General features: G+C 46.6%; 1 protein-coding gene across 3 annotated transcripts in view; it reads right to left on the reverse strand.

Moving 5' to 3' along the window:
- The window catches only part of EPS8L2 (EPS8 signaling adaptor L2), a 379,476-nt gene that overhangs the window by 121,122 nt on the left and 242,083 nt on the right, over positions 1-16,271 (reverse strand). The gene's annotated exons all lie outside the window — the stretch shown is intronic.

A 16,271-nucleotide genomic window follows, 5' to 3' on the forward strand; every position in this document is an offset into this window, starting at 1 on the left:
GTTTTTTGTTGTATACATAACATACACACATATATATATATATATATACATATATATATATATATATATATATATATATATATAGATGGCATAGGTGTAGTCCGGCACTCCCTGCGAAGTCAGTTGTAATGCCCAGGTGCCTTCCGTCAATGGTATACAGGTTGAGTCTCCCTTATCCAAAATGCTTGGGACCAGAGGTATTTTGGATATGGGATTTTTTTTGGAATAATTGCCTACCATAATGAGATATCATGGTGATGGGACCTAAATCTAAGCACAGAATGCATTTATGTTTCATATACACCATATACACACAGCCTGAAGGTAATTTTAGCCAATATTTTTTATAACTTTGTGCATTAAACAAAGTGTGTGTACATTCACACAATTCATTTATGTTTCATATACACCTTATACACACAGCCTGAAGGACATTTAATACAATATTTTTAATAACTTTGTGTATTAAACAAAGTTTGTGTACATTGAGCTATCAAAAAAACAAAGATTTCACTATCTCACTCTCACTCAAAAAAGTCCGTATTTTTCGGAATATTCCGTATTTCGGAATATTTGGATATGGGATACTCAACCTGTAATAAGATTTTACTTACTGGTAAAACTATTTCTCGTAGTCCGTAGTGGATGCTGGGGACTCCGTAAGGACCATGGGGAATAGACGGGCTCCGCAGGAGACAGGGCACTTTAAGAAAGAATTTGGATTCTGGTGTGTTCTGGCTCCTCCCTCTATGTCCCTCCTCCAGACCTCAGTTAGAGAAACTGTGCCCGGAAGAGCTGACAGTACAAGGAAACGATTTTGGAATCCAGGGCAAGACTCATACCAGTCACACCAAGTATACCGTATCACTCAAGATAAATTTACCCAGTTAACAGTATGAACAACAACAGAGCATCAGATCAACCCTGATGCAACTATAACATAACCCTTATGTAAGCAATAACTATATACAAGCATTGCAGAAGAAGTCCGCACTTGGGACGGGCGCCCAGCATCCACTACGGACTATGAGAAATAGATTTACCGGTAAGTAAAATCTTATTTTCTCTAACGTCCCAGTGGATGCTGGGGACTCCGTAAGGACCATGGGGATTATACCAAAGCTCCCAAACGGGCGGGAGAGTGCGGATGACTCTGCAGCACCGAATGAGCAAACACAAGGTCCTCCTCAGCCAGGGTATCAAACTTGTAAAACTTTGCAAAAGTGTTCGAACCTGACCAAGTAGCTGCTCGGCAAAGCTGTAATGCCGAGACCCCTCGGGCAGCCGCCCAAGAAGAGCCCACCTTCCTTGTGGAGTGGGCTTTTACTGATTTTGGAAGCGGCAATCCAGCCGCAGAATGAGCCTGCTGAATCGTGTTACAGATCCAGCGAGCAATAGTTTGCTTTGAAGCGGGAGCACCCAGCTTGTTGGGTGCATACAGGATAAAAAGCGACTCAGTTTTCCTGACTCTAGCCGTTCTGGCTACATAAACCTTCAAAGCCCTGACCACATCTAGTAACTCGGAATCCTCCAAGTCACGAGTAGCCACAGGTACCACAATAGGTTGGTTCATATGAAAAGATGACACCACTTTTGGCAGAAATTGTGGACGGGTCCGCAATTCTGTCCATATGGAAAACCAGATAGGGGCTTTTATGTGACAAAGCCGCTAATTCTGACACACGCCTAGCCGAAGCCAAGGCTAATAGCATGACCACCTTCCACGTAAGATATTTTAACTCCACCGTTTTGAGTGGTTCAAACCAGTGTGACTTCAGGAAACTCAACAGCACGTTAAGATCCCAAGGTGCCACTGGAGGCACAAAAGGGGGTTGAATATGCAGCACTCCCTTTACAAACGTCTGAACTTCAGGAAGAGAAGCCAGTTCTTTTTGAAAGAAAATGGATAGGGCTGAAATCTGGACCTTAATGGAACCCAATTTCAGGCCCAAAGTCACTCCCGACTGTAGGAAGTGAAGGAAACGGCCCAGCTGGAATTCCTCCGTAGGGGCATTCCTGGCCTCACACCAAGCAACATATTTTCACCATATACGGTGATAATGTTTAGCCGTCACATCCTTCCTAGCCTTTATCAGCGTAGGAATGACCTCATCCGGAATGCCTTTTTCTGCTAGGATCCGGCGTTCAACCGCCATGCCGTCAAACGCAGCCGCAGTAAGTCTTGGAACAGACAGGGCCACTGTTGCAACAAGTCCTGTCTTAGAGGCAGAGGCCACGGGTCCTCTGTGAGCATTTCTTGCAGATCTGGATACCAAGTCCTTCTTGGCCAATCCGGAACAATGAGTATTGTTCTCACTCCTCTTTTTCTTATGATTCTCAGCACCTTGGGTATGAGAGGAAGAGGAGGGAATACATAGACCGACTGGAACACCCACGGTGTCACTAGTGCGTCTACAGCTATCGCCTGAGGGTCTCTTGACCTGGCGCAATACCTCTGTAGCTTTTTGTTGAGGCGGGATGCCATCATGTCCACCTGTGGCAGTTCCCACCGACTTGCAATCTGCGTGAAGACTTCTTGATGAAGTCCCCACTCTCCCGGGTGGAGGTCGTGCCTGCTGAGGAAGTCTGCTTCCCAGTTGTCCACTCCCGGAATGAACACTGCTGACAGTGCTCTTACGTGATTCTCCGCCCATCGAAGAATTCTGGTGGCTTCCGCCATCGCCACCCTGCTCCTTGTGCCGCCTTGGCGGTTTACATGAGCCACTGCGGTGATGTTGTCTGACTGAATCAGCACCGGTTGGTCGTGAAGCAGGGTCTCCGCTTGACATAGGGCGTTGTATATGGCCCTTAGTTCCAGGATATTGATGTGAAGGCAAGTCTCCTGACTTGACCACAGACCTTGGAAGTTTTTTCCCTGTGTGACTGCCCCCCAACCTCGGAGGCTTGCATCCGTGGTCACCAGGACCCAGTCCTGAATGCCAAATCTGCGGCCCTCGAGAAGGTGAGCACTCTGCAGCCACCACAGGAGAGACACCCTGGCCCTGGGGGATAGGGTGATCAGCCGATGCATCTGTAGATGTGATCCGGACCACTTGTCCAGTAAGTCCCATTGAAAGGTCCTCGCATGGAACCTGCCGAAAGGAATGGCCTCGTATGATGCCACCATCTTTCCCAGGACTCGCGTGCAGTGATGCACCGACACCTGTTTTGGTTTTAATAGGTCTCTGACCAGTGTCATGAGTTCCTGAGCCTTGTGTGTGACTGCCCCCCAACCTCGGAGGCTTGCATCCGTGGTCACCAGGACCCAGTCCTGAATGCCAAATCTGCGGCCCTCGAGAAGGTGAGCACTCTGCAGCCACCACAGGAGAGACACCCTGGCCCTGGGGGATAGGGTGATCAGCCGATGCATCTGTAGATGTGATCCGGACCACTTGTCCAGTAAGTCCCATTGAAAGGTCCTCGCATGGAACCTGCCGAAAGGAATGGCCTCGTATGATGCCACCATCTTTCCCAGGACTCGCGTGCAGTGATGCACCGACACCTGTTTTGGTTTTAATAGGTCTCTGACCAGTGTCATGAGTTCCTGAGCCTTCTCCATCGGGAGATAAACCCTCTTCTGGGCTGTGTCCAGAATCATGCCCAGGAAAGGCAGACGAGTCGTAGGAATCAGCTGCGACTTTGGAATATTTAGAATCCAGCCGTGCTGTTGTAACACTTCCCGAGAGCGTGCTACGCTGATCAGCAACTGCTCTCTGGACCTCGCCTTTATGAGGAGATCGTCCAATTATAGGATAATTGTGACCCCTTGCTTCCGCAGGAGCACCATCATCTCCGCCATTACCTTGGTAAATATTCTCGGTGCCGTGGAGAGACCAAACGGCAACGTCTGGAATTGGTAATGACAATCCTGCACCACAAATCTGAGGTACGCCTGATGAGGTGGATAAATGGGGACATGAAGGTAAGCATCCTTTATGTCCAGAGACACCATAAAATCCCCCCCTTCCAGGCTTGCGATGACCGCTCTGAGCGATTCCATCTTGAACTTGAACCTTTTCAGGTATATGTTCAGGGATTTTAAATTCAATATGGGTCTGACCGAACCGTCCAGTTTTCGGTACCACAAACATGGTCGAATAATAACCCCTTCCCTGTTGAAAGAGGGGAACCTTTACCACCACCTGCTGAAGATACAATTTGTGAATTGCAGCTAACACTATTTCCCTCTCTAAGGGGGAAGCTGGCAGGGCCGATTTGAGGTAACGGTGAGGGGGCATCTCTTCGAATTCCAGCTTGTATCCCTGAGACACAATCTCTATAGCCCAGGGATCCACCTGGGAGTGAACCCACTTGTGGCTGCGGTGGCTGCGGTTTCATCAGAAGGTACCTTCTGATGAAACCGCTACTCTACCTATAGCGGAGAAACGCGTCAAGGAACCTACAATTTCTCTGTGGAAATCAACTTATATCTATCCGTCACCACTTTGCTCCGTGCTGCCTGCATCCAGCTCTCTCCCCCAGTCTGCAAATCAGGCTCCACATCACTGCCGGAGACGTCCGGCTGTGCGGCCACGGTTCATCAGCGCACACTGGTAAGCCTGCAGGGGAGACGGGGACACCGCTGAACAGCAATAGATGGGAGTTTGGAAACACTTCCAACAGCGGTGAGCTTAAATTTAAGTGGCATTGGACTGCTACAGTACATCTTGTAACAGTTAAAAGCTACTTGCTGGTGACACTAACTATACACTAGGATTCTGGACTTGCTCAGTAATTATTGGCTAAATAGCCTAATCTGGACCCTTTAACACCAGCAACCGAGTTGTTTATTTCCACAAGAGATGTCCATTTGATATGGTTTTTAATTTTTTAATTGATATATCTTATTACTATTAAATTGTGCATTGTCATTCTATTTTTTATTGTCTAAATAAATTAGATAATTATGAATATTTAGTGCTCCCTGTGTACACATGTATGTATACATTATTGTAATTTCTTGTTCGGTTTGAATAATTGCAGATTATTCATTGGGAGCAGCATTGTAGATCTTCCTTATCCAGGTTATTTAAAGTTGGTAATAAGTGTGCCTGATTGCCTCTTTCTCAGTAAAATTAGTGTGAGTTTTATAGTCATTGTTATAGAGTATGATTTTGACAGGGAGTTTGGCTTATAAATTGATCGATGTAATACTCTGCAATTTGGAGGGTGAAAACCAAAAAAAGATAGCAATGTGCATTTGATTTAGTTGTCCTCATACAAATCATTATCTCAATAAAAATTTATTTGGAGTACAGAGAGGTATGGCGGCAATGACTCTTAGCATGTTATGTGATGGCAAAGGGAGAAGAAGGAGGGAGAGAATTTTGTAGAGCAGTCTGATCTCAGAGGGACATTGAAAAGTTTCTCTGCTAACTACATGATGTGTCATGTGACTGTGACTGTGACTGCAAGGTAGTCACATGACACTACATAATTATAAATCAGTAATGGCAGCCCAAAGAAACATGGTAATTATCAAGCTTCTTATATCCTGCCAAGAAATGAGAGCAGAAGCCGCTGTTAACAGAGAAATATGAGGGGGTACTCAAAAGAAAGAGGAATCGCGTTCCAGAGGGCGGGGCGCTTGTTGTACAGGCTGATTCCCACAAATCATTTGATGTGAGAGGGATTGTGTATCCCAGGCAGGGCTGCCACCAGAAATTGTGGGGCCCGAGACTGACAAAATAGGCAGGGCCCCTCTCCCCCCAAAGGGGAAAAAAAAGTTAAATACAAATGAATATACATATATATATATATATATATATATATATATATAATTCTATACAGACACGAAGCAACACCATTTTATACCCCTTGCACCATATTAAGTCCCCACAGTAATGCCCGTCACCATATTATGCCCCACACAGTAATGCTCCTGACACCATATTATGGTGAGTTGTGCACCTTTGACCTTCTATAAAGTGAAAGCAATGTTTAGAAGATTGTGATCAGACATCAGTGGATGAGTTTGAGTATAGATTATTTATGCCAGTGCATCATAGAGGCCCTGTGTGTCCTCCTCCAGTCCTTTCCTTTGTATGACAGCAAGCCCCGGGCCCCCTTCTCAGACTCACAACGATCACACAAAGTCACAAACACATATATTACATACTTACAAATCTGTCCTCTCTCCTACTCTGCGGCTCCTCTTCTCTTCACTGACTGGCAGCATCCGGCTCCAGCAAACTTTACCAAACAGCAAACTGCAGTTTGCTTATTATGATAGGCCAGTCGATGACAGCTTCAACAGCCGCGGTCAGTCCCACCAGCAGATCTGCGGCAGCTGGAGGGGAGTAGCCCAAGGCCCGCCGATGCCAGCTTCAGCAGCCGTGGTCAGTCGAGGGAATAGTTACAGCGGGATGTTTGAGCAGCCCGGGCCCTCCACTCTCTGTCAGAGTGGCCGGGCCCGGGACAAGTGTACACAGGGCACCCCCTTGATGGCGGCCCTGATCCCAGGGTCAAACTGTCAACAAAGTTTTTATTTAGAAGTTTTTAAAAGGTTGCATCACGATTATAAGAAAAACATCCTGATCTATGGTGAACAGGTGACTGTTTTTGCCGTCATGGCAACACACCTGCCCAGACAGCGCTGAGTGTTAAGCAATTTTTAACCAAAAACAACATGACCCCTTTGCCTCACCCACCGTATTCACCCAATCTTGCCCTGTGCATTTTATAGTTATTTCCTCGGATGAAAAGAGACCTTATAGCAGACATGCCCAAAGTCAGGCCCGGGGCCAATTGCAGCCCGTGCTCACATTTCCACCAGCCTGCAGCCTCTGTGCAACCATCAGCTCTCAGGTACACTGCCTTTGCCGACCGCTGCACCCCGCCCGTTGCTGTCAGCCGTGCTACACGGTGACTGACATCTATCTTCCCCTCCTCTGCAAGTGGACTATAGGCTGGTCTGCTGATGATCTGGTGAGACATGAGGGCTGGGGTTGCCTCTACAGCCGAGACAAACCCAGCCACCTGTGTGTATGAATCTATAAAAGGAGACACCAGGGAGGATCATCACGGTGGCCATCTTTACTGCAGCTCCGCATCAGTGTGCAGTGATCAGCGGTGTCAATAAGTTCAGTGCTTAACCCCCTCATAGGTGTTCTGAGCTAAAGCATCTTCACTTGTAAGTAGTTCTCCAATGTGTATCTGGCAGCACTGTGGGGGGCATTTGTGTATCTGGCAGTACTGCTGGGGGCATATAATGTGAATTTGGCAGCACTGTGGGGGCATATAATGTTTATCTGGCAGCACTGTGGGGGCATATAATGTGTATCTGGCAGCACTGCTGGGGACATATAATGTGTATCTGGCAGCACTGCTGGGGGCATATAATGTGTATCTGGCAGCACTGTAGGAGCACATAATGTGTGTCTGGCAGGACTGTGGGGCATTTGTGTATCTGGCAGCACTGCTGGAGACATATAATGTGTATCTGGCAGTACTGTGGGGGCATACAATGTGTATCTGGCAGCACCACTGGAGGCATATAATGTGTATCTGGCAGCACTGCTGGGGGCATTTGTGTATCTGGCAGCACTGTGGGGGCATTTAATGTGTATCTGGCAGCACTGTGGGGGCATTTGTGTATCTAGCAGCACTGCTGGGGGCATATAATGTGTGTCTGGCAGCACTGTGGGGGCATTTGTGTATCTGGCAGCACTGCTGGGGGCATATAATGTGTGTCTGGCAGCACTGCTGGGGGCATATAATGTGTATCTGGCAGCACTGCTGGGGGCATATGTGTATCTGGCAGCACTGTGGAGGCATTTGTGTATCTGGCAGCACTGCTGGGGGCATGTAATGTGTATCTGGCAGCACTGTGGGGGCATATAATGTGTATCTGGCAGCACTGCTGGGGGCATATAATGTGTATCTGGCAGCACTGGGGGCATTTGTGTATCTGGCAGCACTGGGGGCATTTCTGTATCTGTCAGCACTGCTGGGGGCATTTGTGTATCTGGCAGCACTGATGGGGGCATTTGTGTATCTGGTCGGCCCCCACACATTTTCACCTCGCCAAATCTGGCCCTCTTTGCAAAAAGTTTGGACACCCCTGCCTTAAAGAAAACGTTTTGCTGATATTGATGAGGTGGAAAAAAAAAGGCAAAAGTAATAAAAGGCATCAACGAAGATGAGCTTAAAAAATAGTTTTGAACAGTCTAGAGCAGATAGGAAACATGTAAGCTGTTCCAGAATTAGGTGCACCGTGCATCATTTTCTGACGGATCCCAAAAGGATGAGAAACTAACACCTGCTCTTCTATTTATTGTTCACAAAAAGTGATTAAAAGTGTTTTGTCTAATAAAAATTTTTTTTACTTAGTTGCACGGTCCTGTGTTTGAAGAAACAAGCTCTCGCCCAGGCCGCAGCAAACAAGGAATGTTAAGATACTCCAATGGCTACTGGCATATTACATGATACTCAGCTCTCTATTGAGCTCTCTATTGAGTAGAAACTAGAAAAGACAGTTCACACTGTGTGCAAAGTTCGGAGGAAGTTAGAAGAACAAAGATGACATATCTTGTTCAGCAGGCGTGATATCTACCTGCATGCACAGTTAGGTCCAAAGAAGGAAAGCAAACCTCATCACTGTACTCTACCCTCCAACAATTGTGCAGCAGGACCCGGCAGGGGCGGATCCAGAAGAAAATTAAAGGGGGGGCACCATGATAGGGGAACGGTAATAGTTATATTTACATGCACCTAAGACACGCGAGTTCCCAGATAAGGAGTGTGGTATCACAGGGGGCGTAGCCTCACACAATACGCCATCAGGTAAGGATTGTCAATAAACCAGGATGCTCTCCTACAGCCAATGTTTCACCCTGATGAAAAGGCTGATTGGGCCTTGAAATGTTGGTCACCTGTTCCATTAGTTATGGGAGCCTGGAATGCACCCCAGCACAATATAATTATTAAAGTTTTTAGTTGGTGGTGGCAGGTGCAGCATACCTTGTTTTGGGCACTGCAGTGAGACTCAGACTGCAGGACACGAACTGCCCATCTGTGATTAGCAGAAGCAGCCAGCTGGATCTCCAACAAGCAGCATAAGACATCTGCAGGACAGCCTTAGGTTGCAGTGTGAGCAGGGGGAGGCTGGAGTTGCAGCTCTAGCCTCCCCATTGGTTATCACACGGACTTACTGTTAGAGCCGCGACGGGTCCTAGTGCCTGCCGACTGTTTTATCAAATCTGTTCTCCTTTTGGAAAAAAAAAAAAAGGTCAGAAACGACAGGGGGGGCACGGGCCCAAGTGCCCCCCCCCCCTTCCTCCTGGATCCGCCTATGGGACCCGGCAATGTACTGTTCCACCCCTATTGCCAGAGATGAAGAAATAAACCTGTATATTAATTTCAACAAGCCTCTGTGTACCCTGCTCGGGACCTTTCTGCTGCATTACAAAACGATACATGATTGTACCTTACTCCTTAGTCGCACAAGGTACAGAGCCAACTGTCTCCAGTGATCATGTATTTGCTGAATCACTTTGATACTATATATAATAGAGCTGACCTCAAACATTTTTTTTTTAATCATCTTTCATTTGCCTGCCAAGTGTGATAAATAAAACTAGGATTGTACAGATTTGCTGCTGTTCATATTGCACTGGCATTGATGGAAACAAGTATCTGAGGTTACACATGTTGGGACAATGGAAGATGAAACATAAGGTCAAAGGAAGGAGGCTACGTGGAGAGCCACTCCATAGCTCCCTTCCCTTCCTGACCAAAGGTATGGTGTCTCCTAGCACTGTGCCTTCTCTGATTAGGTCTACAATACCCTTTAGTGGGGCATAAATACTGTTATAGGACGTATCAATGCAGAAAACAAGGTGTTGTAACCCACAGCAACCAATTATACATTTGATATAACATTTTAAAGTCTTAATTTTCTAAATGGTAAGAGAAGGAAGGTATGACTCAAATGTAACACCTGATTCTTAGTCGGATGTATCCACAGGTACGGATGTATTTTACAAATTTCAGCTTACTACACATCCACCAAACAAAGAAAACGGTGACTGCACTACTGCAAACAGATTGGTCTGTACATCTCGGACCAAACTCCTTGTGAAACAGGCAATTCTGGAGGGTAACTGGGCAGGTGAACGGACTTCTTCTGTCGTATTGCCGTATCGTGGAATGTCATGGGCGTGTAAGCTGACTTCCATGATTGATCATAGCATATGGATGGAGATGGGACATATGTTTCAGACGGATTTTTCGCACCCATTATGGGGCTGGTTAAGTCCGGTTACTAATTATGAGGGCTGCAACTACAAGGAACAATGGCTCTCATTCCGAGTTGATCGCTCGCTAGCTGCTTTTAGCAGCAGTGCACACGCTAGGCCGCCGCCCTCTGGGAGTGTATCTTAGCTTAGCAGAATAGCGAACGAAAGATTAGCAGAACTGCTACTAAATAATTCCTTGCAGTTTCTGAGTAGCTCCAGACCTACTCCTAGATTGCGATCACCTCAGTCCGTTTAGTTCCTGCTTTGACATCACAAACACGCCCTGCGTTCGGCCAGCCACTCCCCCGTTTCTCCAGCCATTCCTGCGTTTTTTCCTGGCACGCCTGCGTTTTTTAGCACACTCCCTGAAAACGCCAAGTTGCCGCCCAGAAACACCCACTTCCTGTCAATCACACTACGATCACTCGAGCGTTGAAAAAACGTTGCTCGAGCTTGTGTAAATCTCCAAAGTTTTGTGTTAAATTACTTAGCGCATGCGCGCTGCGTACCATGCGCATTTTCCACCTAATCGCTGCGTTGCGAAAAACGGCAACGAGCGAACAACTCGGAATGACCATCAATGCACGGGACAGGCTTCCACATGCAGCCACACAGATTCTTAGTATGCAAGGGTGAATTCTTGCATTAGCATAAACTAGTAAGGAAGCAGCCACCGGCGTACGGAACAGCAGTGTCTGACTGATGAACTGTGCTCTGTAGTGCAGTAAAAGCTCAGTACTTATTAATTATTGAATACAATGCCAGGTTGTAATGATAGAAGCCATAGACTTTGTTTCCTTATAGATTTGTGAATTTTCTGAGACGGCTTTTCATATCATTACATTTTACTGTGAACTTATACTACAATAAATAATGTATTATCAAAACATTTCTTCTACAGCATTCATTACACTATTTGTATAGCTGGGAGGAGTGTGATGGATGATTATGTATGTACAAAAATAACAGATGGAAACATTTTTGAACTAATTCTGTAATATGTCCCTAACACAGGGACGCTCCCTCAGGCATAGGAAAAAGGTTTAATCTATTTGGCATAAAATCAGCTTTTCACTTCTGTCACCTGACACAATTACCTACCAAATATTACTTTCTGAATAGCAGTATAATACTGTAGCTGCACATATGCTGTGTTGGGGACAGGTGTGTGCTCCAATAGGATGTAATATTTCAGGACATGAATCTGTTGGTAGCCAAGCATTCAGATCTTATATTTGTGCACAAGTCAACATCCCCTTTAACAATATACTGGACATGATTTGTATTGTGGGGATACATTGTTAAATGGCCCATACATCAGGCAAGTTTAGGGAAATTCAACACATGTTGAAAATCCCCAATTCGCCTATTCCGACCCAAAAATTATCCACATCAATGAGTTGCGGATTTTTAACATGCTGGTTTTTTTTTGTAGATTCCCTGATGTGACAACGATTATCTATGTCTGCCAATTGGTGGGTTGGATAGATGGCCAGCAGATCGGGGAATCGGCCTGTAGATGTATAGCCTGCGTTAAATAGTAATGTTTAAGTTCTATCACTTTTTATTTATTAACCGTTATTTATATAGCACATACAGTACATACTATGTAGCACTTTAGAGAGTATATGAATTCATTCATTCACATCCGTCCCTACCCCAGCAGAGCTTACAACCTATATTCCCTACCATATGTACATACACATATACTGTAACTGTACACTAGGGTTATTCTTTTAACTCCTTTTTATTCCAGAATCCAATTAACCTACCAATAAACTTTTTGGACTGTGTGAGGAAGCCAGAGTTCCTGAAGGAAACCCATACAAACAAAGGGAGAACGTAATAATTTAACCCAAGACATTGGTGTTAGGAAACAATGCTAACCACCACACCAACTGTACTGCCTACAATAAGAATGTGCGCTATAACAAATGTTGCCTCAATAACTGCTGGGAATACTAATTTGTGGAAGAAACATACACTTATGCTGACACAAATATGCCAACCCGGACATCCAATTATGTAGCTTTTAACTTGACAGTGAGCAATATTGGCACGTGTGCTGCCAACCAAACAATACAGCTGTACAATCAGTAATGCTCTGGCAAGAGCACACTTGCACCAGCCCTGTATCTGGGGCAAGGTTCCATTAAAAAATATGCGGAATTACGCATTCACACAACTCTGCATAGACATTCATTCTGTCAACTGGGCATTGTGTGTAAGGGGCATAACTACCGTGGGCTTTATGTGTAAGTGGCACAACTACTGTGGGCATTATATGTATAAGCGGTACAGCTACTGTGGACATTATGTGTGTAAGGGACACAACTGCAGTGGGCATTATGTGCGTAAGGTGCATACTACCATCGGCATTATGTGTGTGAGGGGCACAACTACAGTGGGCATTATGTGTGTAAGGGGCATAACTACCGAGGGCATTATATGTGTAAGCGTCACAACTACTGTGGGCATTATATGTGTAGCGGCACAGCTACTGTGGACATTATGTGTGTAAGGGGCTTAACTACAGTGGGCATTATGTGTGTAAGGAACATACTACCATGGGCATTATGTGTGTAAGAGGCAAAACTACAGTGGGCATTATATGTGTAAGGGGCATACCACTGTGGGCATTATGTGTGTAAGGGGCACAACTACAGTGGGCATTATGTGTGTAAGGGGCATAACTACTGTGGGCATTATATGTGTAAGCAGCACAACTACCGTGGACATTATGTGTGTAAGGGGCACAACTACAGTGGGCATTATGTGTGTAAGGGGCTTAACTACCTTGGGTATATGTGTATGCGGCATAACTACCGTGGACATTATGTCGGTAAGGGGCACTACTACTGTGGCCATTATGTATAATGGGGAACTACTGTGTGGCTTAATGTGTATAATGGGTACTACTGTGTACTGTATAAGGGGCACTACTGTGTGTCACAACGTGAATAAGGGACTTGACATACACTGACTGACTGGGGGGGGGGGTTAATGTTTGAGGAATGGGGCCCCATATTATTGCCTTGCTTAGGGCCCCATGAAGTCTAAATCCGATTCTGGTCACTAAGGGGACGGGGTGCCACCAAAATGCCGGCTCGGCTGCAGTGGCCAGGAGCCAGGTGCTTCACTGTGACATTATCGTTTAGCGCCTGGCTCCTGTCACTGAAGGGAAGCCGTCACTGCTGGGCACGCCCGTCTTTGATGTAAACTGGGGCTTCCTACAAGGCCATGTCCCCTTATTGGCTGGCTCATTGGGGGGGCATTAGTGGCACTGGGTGGCAGTGACCCCTGTGCCGCCACTGAGCACCCTACATACAAACAGCCTGGCATTCACAAGCTTTGTGACATGTTACTCTTTAAGAGGAATATGTATCAAACCTTCTAAAAAGAACAAGTGGTGCAGTTGTCCCCAGTGACCAATCATCTTCTGGCTATGCTATAAGTAATTGTGATAAACTTCCCCCTAAAGGGGAGATTTATCAAGCCTTGGAGAGCGATAACATATACACAGATAAAGTACCAGCCAATCAGCTTCTGTCATTTTTCTAGCACAGCCTGAACATGTAATATGCTGATTGGTTCATACTTCATCTTTCTCCACAGTTTGCCCGCTGGGCAGGGGAGAAGGAGAAAGGAGGAGGACTCGGGAGCCGCAGCAGCGCAATGTAATTGGTGTAGGCGCCGCTGCTGCTGTCCCTCTCCTTCACCATAGGCTGTTCTCTGCCGGTGTGATGAGGGGAGCACATCCCAGCATTCACAGCGGCGGAGAACAGCCTATGGAGAAGGAGAGGGACAGCTGCAGCAGCGCCTCCACCAATTACATTGCGCTGCTGCGGCTCCCGAGTCTTCCTCCCTCCTCCTTCTTCTCCCCTCCCCGTGGCCGCTGCGCTCCTCTCCTCGGCGGGCGGCTGTGGCCCGCAGCACACAGCGGCATGTAATGAGTCAGTTTGACTCATTACATGCCGCGCTGCTTTGGGCCCCTTGACAGTGGCGGGCCCTAGTGCAAGGCACAGCATTCACTGGCGGTAGTTCCGCCACTGACCTGATCGCAGGGATGCAAAAAACGCACCCTAGCTATCAGGTCTGAATTACCCCCAGAGCTTTCTGACCAGAGTAGAGATAAGAGTGTGGAGACAGCTGTAAGTGACACAGGGATCCCAGCTTCTCCTCCTCCCTGCTTGGGTGTCTGAGTCCTGTGTAAACTGTTATACAACTAAACCATTTGGGTCTAGAGATAGACACACACAAAGAGTCCTTCTGAGTCCTGTCCCAGTGTGTAAGTAGTACAGAGGCTGCTGCTATTCTTGCATGTGACAAGATAAATTATTTTATTTTTCTATGTGTATTTTAAGGTTAAGTTGTCTTTGTTACACTACAAGAAAATTTTATAAATAAGATTTTACTCACTGGTAAATCTATTTCTCGTAGTCCGTAGTGGATGCTGGGACTCCGTAAGGACCATGGGGAATAGCGGCTCCGCAGGAGACTGGGCACAACTAAAGAAAGCTTTAGGACTACCTGGTGTGCACTGGCTCCTCCCACTATGACCCTCCTCCAGACCTCAGTTAGGATACTGTGCCCGGAAGAGCTGACACAATAAGGAAGGATTTTGAATCCCGGGTAAGACTCATACCAGCCACACCAATCACACCGTATAACTCGTGATACTATACCCAGTTAACAGTATGAAATATAACTGAGCCTCTCAACAGATGGCTCAACAATAACCCTTTAGTTAGGCAATAACTATATACAAGTATTGCAGACAATCCGCACTTGGGATGGGCGTCCAGCATCCACTACGGACTACGAGAAATAGATTTACCGGTGAGTAAAATCTTATTTTCTGTGACGTCCTAAGTGGATGCTGGGACTCCGTAAGGACCATGGGGATTATACCAAAGCTCCCAAACGGGCGGGAGAGTGCGGATGACTCTGCAGCACCGAATGAGCAAACTCTATGTCCTCCTCAGCCAGGTTATCAAACTTGTAGACTCTTGCAAAAGTGTTTGAACCCGACCAAGTAACAGCTCGGCAAAATTGTAAAGCTGAGACCCCTCGGGCAGCCGCCCAAGAAGAGCCCCTTTCCTCGTGGAATGGGCTTTTACAGATTTAGGGTGCGGCAGTCCAGCCGCAGAATGTGCAAGTTGAATCGTGCTACAGATCCAGCGAGCAATAGCCTGCTTAGAAGCAGGAGCACCCAGCTTGTTGGGTGCATATCGGATAAATAGCTAGTCAGTTTTCCTGACTCCAGCCGTCCTGGAAACATATATTTTTCAGGGCCCTGACTACGTCCAGTAACTTGGAATCCTCCAAGTCCCAAGCAGCCGCAGGCACCACAATAGGTTGGTTCACATGAAACACTGATACCACCTTAGGAAGGAATTGGGAACGAGTCCTCAATTCCGCCCTATCCATATAAAAAAATCAGATAAGGGCTTTTGCATGATAAAGCCGCCAATTCTGATACACGCCTGGCCGACGCCAAGGCCAACAGCATGACCACTTTCCACGTGAGGTATTTTAGCTCCACGGATTTAAGTGGCTCAACCCAATGCGACTTCAGGAAATCCAACACCACGTTGAGAACCCACGGTGCCACTGGAGGCACAAACGGGGCTGACTATGCAGCACTCCCTTAACAAAAGTCTGAACATCAGGCAGTGAAGCCAGTTCTATTTTGGAAGAAAATCGATAGAGCCGAAATCTGGACCTTAATGGAACCCAATTTTAGGCCCATAGTCACCCCTGACTGTAGGAAGTGCAGAAATCGACCTAGCTGAAATTCCTCCGTTGGGGCCTTCCTGGCCTCACAGCACGCAACATATTTCCGCCATATGCGGTGATAATGGTTTGCGCTCACTTCTTTCCTAGCTTTAATTAGCGTAGGGATAACTTCCTCCGGAATGCCCTTTTCCTTCAGGATCCGGCGTTCAACCGCCATGCCGTCAAACGCAGCCGCGGTACGTCTTGGAACAGACAGGCCCCCTGCTGCAGCAAGTCCTGTCTGAGCGGCAGAGG

Source organism: Pseudophryne corroboree, chromosome 11 (assembly GCF_028390025.1).
Source record: "Pseudophryne corroboree isolate aPseCor3 chromosome 11, aPseCor3.hap2, whole genome shotgun sequence".
In the NCBI taxonomy this organism is placed as follows: Eukaryota; Metazoa; Chordata; class Amphibia; order Anura; family Myobatrachidae; genus Pseudophryne; species Pseudophryne corroboree.